This window comes from Pogona vitticeps, chromosome 6 (assembly GCF_051106095.1).
Source record: "Pogona vitticeps strain Pit_001003342236 chromosome 6, PviZW2.1, whole genome shotgun sequence".
NCBI classification, from domain to species: Eukaryota; Metazoa; Chordata; class Lepidosauria; order Squamata; family Agamidae; genus Pogona; species Pogona vitticeps.
The window spans coordinates 663,056-670,240 of NC_135788.1; positions in this window are offsets into that span (position 1 = coordinate 663,056).

Here is a 7,185-nt window from a genome sequence, read left to right on the forward strand (position 1 = left end):
AGTGTGGCTGAAAGGGAAGAAAGTTTTCAAACGGATCTATGAATCCAGCTGTGTTCTCTGGTGTAAGTATTTCGCTGTGGAGCCAGAGTTTGGGAGTGTTGCTCCCGTTCCTGCCGATGCCTGATTGGGGGACAGCGCCACAAGCCTTAGGTGGATCTTGCTTGGATTGCTGTAATGGGCTGTTGGTGGGGCTGCCTTTGAAGACTGTTCGGAAACTTCAGCTGGTTCAAAATGCTGCCACTGGGCTGCTGACTGGGGCCAGTGGCAGGGACCCCAACCCCACCCCCCCGGACTTCCTGGTTGCCACATCTTCACTGGCTGCTGGCCCGTTCCTGGGCCCGATGATTCAGACGGCTGGTCACGGCTCACCAGGAGCCAGACAGCTTGGGCCTGCCTCTCTCTGAGGCGCCCAGGTCTTTGGTTGGGGTTGCAGGAAGAGCCCCCTCTGTCAGGAGCCCCCGCAGGAGGTGTCCTGAGGCCTCTTTTGGCCAGAGTGATAATGTAGGAATGTTTGTGAGGGCCAAGCGGGAAGGGCCAGGAGATTCAATACTTTGAGGTGAAATGAGGATGCAAAATACATTGACTATAGAGAATACATATAAATACAGATACAAAAATGCATATAGAATATCATTATAGTAAGGAAATAGTAGGAAATCATATTTGCCCCCTATCAATGCCTCTTCTCCATCCTTCCGGACTGTAGGCCATGAGGCCCTGCCATCGGGTGTTTTCCATCCTGCTGGTGAGAGGGAGATCAATGACAATAGTTACTTTACAAAGCTTATTTGAATTACTGGAAATGTCTTGAAATACAAGCAGTTCTGTTCCTATCAACCTCCTTGCTGGTCTCATCATGGCAAAAGGGCTTTGAGAGCTGCCTGCTCTTTATATGAAGGGTCCCATCCCTCACGCTCCCTTTAAGGTCACCAGGAGTTGGCGCCAGCTTGATGGTCCAGAACAGCAGCCACCATCTCCATTGGTTTTGCTTATGAGGGTCAGGGCGCAGTGGTTAAACTGCGGTCCTGCAGCCAAAACTCTGCTCACGACCTGGGGTTCAATCCCAGGTAGCCGGCTCAGGTTCACTCAGCCCTTCTCAGGTTGCTTGAGTACCCAGCTCACGAGGGGGGGGGGATGAGGATGGGGAGGCAATAATTAACTGCATGATTAACTTGTAAACTGTCCAGAGAGTGCTTTAAGTGCAATGGGGGCGGTATCGAAGCAGCATGCTTTGCTTTGCTTTCCTTTGCTTTGGAAGCAAAGCAAAGGAAATGGGGAGATACAGGTGGGCTACGTGTGCAAACCTGATTTTGTGGCTTCCTGTCTTTTGAGGGTTTGTGTGTCTAGACAGGAACCATTGTAAGAGTTGTAAACAGGCGTTTCTCTTAAGATGTGATCTGATCAGGCGGGAGGAGCCCACAGCAGAACAAAACTGGTCGGTAGGATGAAAGAGGGGAGGGCAAACACCCTCCCTGTGGCTGAAAGGTATGGGGCTGATCCTTTGCCCTGGAGGGGTACAAATATTGGGGAGTCCCCTGGCCAAAAAGAGGGACTGGCTGGCTTTGGGATTCTGGTCCCTCTCGTGCGCCCCCACACACCCCTTCAATGCCAAATGAAGGAAACCAAAGATGTGGCCTTCGATACCAATGACCACGGTATCCTCCTGGGGAGGCTCACCAAGTTGGGAATAGGTGGCCGGGCGTTTGCCTGGCTCTGTTCCTTCTTGGAGGACCGTCCCCAGAGAGTACAGCTTGGGGAGAATGTCTCGGCCCCGTGGAGCCTCAATTGTGGGGTTCCACAGGGGTCGATCATCTTCCCAATGCTGTTTAACATCTATATGAGGCCGCTGGGGGGGGTCATCAGGGGGTATGGAGCGCAGTGCCATCAATATGCGGATGACACACAGCTCTACATCTCCTTTTCTCCAACTACAGGAGATGGCGTTCTGTCCCTTCAGCGCTGCCTGGAGACCGTTCAGGAATGGATGCAGGAGAATGGGCTGAGGCTGAACCCGGACAAGACGGAGGTACTGAGGGTGGGCGCTCCCACAGTTGGGGATTTGGGAAACTCCCTCATTTTTGGGGGAGTGACCCTGCCTGCCAGGGATGGGGTTTGCAGCTTGGGGATTCATCTGGACCCGGCGCTCACTATGGAAACCCAGGTGGCATCCGTGGTCCGCACCACATTTTTCCATCTTCGGCGGATAGCCCAGCTGCGACCCTACCTTGATGTGGGGGCTCTCAACACTTTGGTACATGTGCTTGTAATCTCAAGATTAGACCACTGCAATGCGCTCTGCGTGGGGCTACCTTTGAGGCTGCTGCGGAAACTACAGGTGGTGCAGAATGCTGCGGCCAGATTACTCAGTGGAGTGAGAAGATACCAACATATCTCGCCCACTCTGGCCGCATTGCATTGGCTGACCATCCGATTCCGCATCGACTTCAAAGTGTTGATGCTTACTTACAAAGCCCTAAACGGTTTAGGATCTCAATATTTGGTGGAACGCCTTCTCCCATCTAGATCTACCCGTGTCACCCCTGCGAGCCAGGAGGTGAGGCTGAGGAGCCTGACGCCGAGAGAGGCCCGGAAGGAAAAGACCAGAAATCAGGCCTTCTCGGCGGTGGCTCCTCACCTCTGGAACAACTTACCTCCTGAGACTTGCGTGGCTCCCTCGCTGGGCATTTTTAAGAAACAATTGAAAACACTGATGTATAGGCAGGCTTTCCCAACAGATAACCCCTGACGATTTTTCTTTTATATTCTTTGATTTCCATTTTTGTCTATTTGTAATGTTTTTAATAATTTTATTTTTGCTCCAATTGTAAGCCGCCTAGAGTGGTCTAGTATGACCAGATAGGCGGGATAGAAATAAAATTAAATAAATAAATAAATAAATAAATAAATAAATAAATAAATAAATAAATAAATAAATAAATAAATAAATAAATAAATAAATAAATAAATAAATAAATAAATAAATAAATAAATAAATAAATGTTTTCCCTACAGCGGCCTGCTTCATTGCTTTGGGCCCCTTTCTGCCTGCTTGCGTGGGGGGGCGGGGGAGCGGCAGGGCTCAGAAGCGTCAGGCAGGGAGAGGCCGGAGGGCTCCTCTCAACAGTGGCTGCAGCGTCCAGCAGCTGACCTGGGCAGCGCCGGGCAAGGCGTCCAGCACTGGCAGAAAGCAAGCCCAGCCCTTCTAGCCGGAGCTTCCAAATCCACGGCGAGAAACCCACGGAGCTGGGCAGCCTGGCTCGGGACCTGAGCAGGAGGAAAGCAGGAGCCCCTTTTGGGGCTGTGGACGAGGCGCTTTCTCTTTCCTGGAAACGCTGACCTTGCAGGAGAAGTGAAACCTTCTCCCGGTCAAGGACTGTTTGCCTGCCCTTTGGTAGTCTGCAGGGAACCCAGAAAGAGAAACGCCTTTCCTGTCTCCCACTGGACAGTCATGAGGTTTCCCGGAAAGCACCTTCCTTTCGCTAACTGCACCTCCCGTTCTGAGTAGCAACGCCGTTCTGAGGATGCCCGCCTGCGTTCCAGGTGGAGCAGAAAGTTAAGTCCCTACCGAGAGGACAACCATAACCATCATCACCACCAACACTCTCTCACCATCAAGGAGAAGACACATTTTATAGCCCGTGGTGTAAACAGAGATGACTTAAAGCCAATCAGGATAAAGGCTCTCTGCCTCTCTGCAGTCTCACGGGAACCTGTGGACGGACCCACTGGGCCGGGATGAGCCCAGGAATCTTGGCGAAATCTTGGCAGGGGCTTGTTCATAAAAAGTCAAGGAACTCAAACACCTCTCCCATTGACAGCCCTCCATTTGTTTTGCTCTGCATTACTGTTGTGCTTTTAAAAAGTGTGTGTGTGGTAGTCTTCTAAGATCAGCACAAACACACTCATTTTAAGAGCGCAAATTAGGAGTGGGCCGCATTCCGAAGACTCCATCCCGATTCTTCTTTTGAGGAGGAGCGGGAACGTCAGAGGCTCTGGTGGGCCTTGGTGGGCTAACAGGGACACACACACACACACACACACAGAGGCAGGCCCAAGCTGTCTGGCTCCTGGTGAGCCGTGACCAGCCGTCTGAATCATCGGGCCCAGGAACGGGCCAACAGCCAGTGAAGCTGTGGCAACCAGGAAGTCCGGGGGGGTCCTTGCCACTGGCCCCGGTCCTCAGCCTGTGTTCTGCTCAAGCCCCAGGAGACTCAAGCAGGGCCTTGGTGCCCAGAGCCTGGATGGGCAGGAAGAGCAGCCCCAGGGAGCCCTGGAGGATGGCATGGGGGGGAAGCTGGGGGGGGGCACAGCATCTCCTCAGAGAGTTCTCCTTTCTGCAAGGAGACCGGGAGATGGGCTCCTCTGAAAGCGGGTGGGAATGCATTCTGCCCAGACATCCCAGTTGGGGGAGCCTGGACAAGGTGCGGGTCCCCAGAGGGGGGGGGGAAGCTCCACGCCCCTTGGCAGAGGGACCAGGCAGAGCCCCACCGGACGGGAACCCGTAGGAGAAGCTGGGTGGGGGCTCCAGAGGGGGTTCCCCTTCCCAGACCCGTGGTGAAAAGGCCGCCGCCCTCCCACACCACACGTCCGGGGGGGGAAGGGGTCTGGGGGAGCCTGTGGAGGGGGGGCAGAGGGCAGGACGTAGCTCCTCTCATCCTGGAGGGGCAACTTTCAGAGGGAGTGCATTTCTCTGGGAATTCTGGGACTTGAAGTCCCAAAAGAGGGATTAGATTAGGCATCCTTCAGTCTCGAGAGACTATGGTGCTGTGCTCTAAAAAGAAAAGGCAGTAAGAATGGCAATCCCTTGATTAGGGTTAGGTTTACTGTGACATCTAGTGGCCACGGGGGGAATTGCAAATAAATGGGGGCGGAACCAGGTAGGAAGCGCCTTGGAAAGGCATCAAAGGCCTCTCTCTGGACATATATTGTTAGTTGATGGACCATCTCCCACTACCACCAGTCTGAGTTCAATATATTTTTAATTGACACTGTGTTCTGTTTTAAGAACAATTTCCATCATAAGAATGATTAAGGGTATTAATCATCAGCAGTTTGAGCCAGGAAAGGGTGCAGCAGCTGATGACATGCTGGCCACACACCCTTCCCTTTGAGGAGTCTCTCCCCCCCCCTTCTGAGATCAGCAGGGAGGGAAACCCTCTTCACTACCTGGCAAGTGACCCCAAATGCAGGATCAGGACGGCTGAGTCTCTATGTGGCCTCCTGCCTCCCACCCACCCCCACCTCCAGCCAAAAAGGAGGCTTGATTTCCAAAACAGGCAAAATGAGTTGGGGGGGGGGAAGAGGGTCTGTTCAGGGACCACTTAATATCCTCGAGGTGGAGAGGGGAATTCCAATCCTGTGGCACCAGGTGGGAGGCCTTTAAGAACATTCCCCCAAAAAATGGTTGACCCAACTCTTAGTTCACCTTAAGCAAGGAACCTGGCCGATCTCCTCTTCTGCCGTGACCACCTTGGGACTTTCATTCATCATTTTTCTACCTTACACCTGATGAAGTGCATTTGATTCACAAAAATTTGCATTGAATGGTTGATTTTTGGTGGTTTAATAAAAGTATAACCTACATTTGGTAGCTCTTGTCCACAAGACAAGTTAAGCATCAGGTCATTCAAGGGCTGAGGGACACCTGTTTCTTTCAAAACAACTGATGGCTCAACATTAGATCCCTTTGACATCCGAAGTGGAGTGAAACAGGCCTCTGTCTTTGCACCGACTCTGTTTGGGATCTTTTTTGCTGTCGTGTTGAAGCACACTTTTTGGAACTGCAACAGAAGGTGTCTTTCTCTGGACTGGATCAGATGGAAAACTCTTTTAATCTCTCTAGATTGAGAGCTAAAACCAAAGTTTTAGCATGCAGAACTTCCTCTTTGCTGATGATGCAGCTATTGTTGCCCATTCTGCTGAAGAGCTCCAATAAGAATTGCTTTAACAAGGCCTGCCAAGACCTTGGACTAACAATCAGCCTGAAGAAAACACAAGTCATGGCCAGGCTGTGGACTCACCTCCATTACCATCTCCGCACAAGAACTGGAGGTTGTTCATGACTTCCTGTACCTTGGCTCAACATTCTTACACTTTCTTTCTAGATATCGTGCTGGATAAATGCACTGGCAAAGCAGCTACTATACCATGTTCTCTAGACTCACAAAGAGTATGGCTTAATAAGAAGTTGACAGCATATACCAGGATCCAGGTCTATAGAGCCTGTGTCCTGAGCACAATCCTGGACTGCAGTGGGTGCTTTGGACCCTTTGTGCACGGCAGGAGAGAAAGCTGAATATGTTCCATATGCGTTGCCTCCAACAACACATATATCACCTGGCAGGACAAAGTTCCAAAGAGAGTAGTCCTAGAAGGAGCTGGAATATTCAGCATGTATACATTACTGAAACAGTGATGTCTACGTTGGCTTGGGCATGTTGTGAGAATGGCTGATGGCCAGATTCTGAAAGATCTCCTGTATGGAGAATTAGTGCAGGGAAATCGCCCCAGAGGGAGACCACAGCTGCGATACAAGGATATCTGCAAGCGGGATCTGAAGGCCTTAGGAATGGACCTCAACAGATGGGAAACCTTGACATCTGAGCGTTCAGCCTGGAGGCAGGCAGTTCATCACGGCCTCTCCCAATTTGAAGAGACCCTTGTCCAGCAGGCCGAGGCCAAGAGGCAGTCCCGACACCAGCCAAACCAGGGAGCCGGACAGGGGACAGACTGGATTTGTGTGGAAGGGATTGTCACTCTCGCATTGGCCTTCTCAGCCACACGAGACCCTGTTCCAAGTCCTCCATTCAGAGCACGTTCCCATAGTCTCTCAAGACGGAAGGATGCCTCCACACTCTTCCTGCAGCTGAATCCACCTGTGAAACCTCCCGCAGCGCCCTGTGGGAACCTCGCAGGAGCTGACGCACCTTAAGGGCTTGTTGGGCAACTGGCTGGAAGGTGGTTGGCTTTGTCGGCACACAAGGCAAAACCCAGGCCAGAGCATTCGCTCCGCATCGCTCTGGAAAGAGGTCCTGAGGACCAGGCTCTGCCTTGGGGGCCAACCTCTGTCTCCCCACCAAGGAACAGCGGCCAGGGAGCGTCTCCTCGTCAGAGTCCAATCTCCCCCGTTTGCTGAACCCCTGGTCTGGATCCAGCTCCCACCCATTTCAGAGACAGGACCAGCAG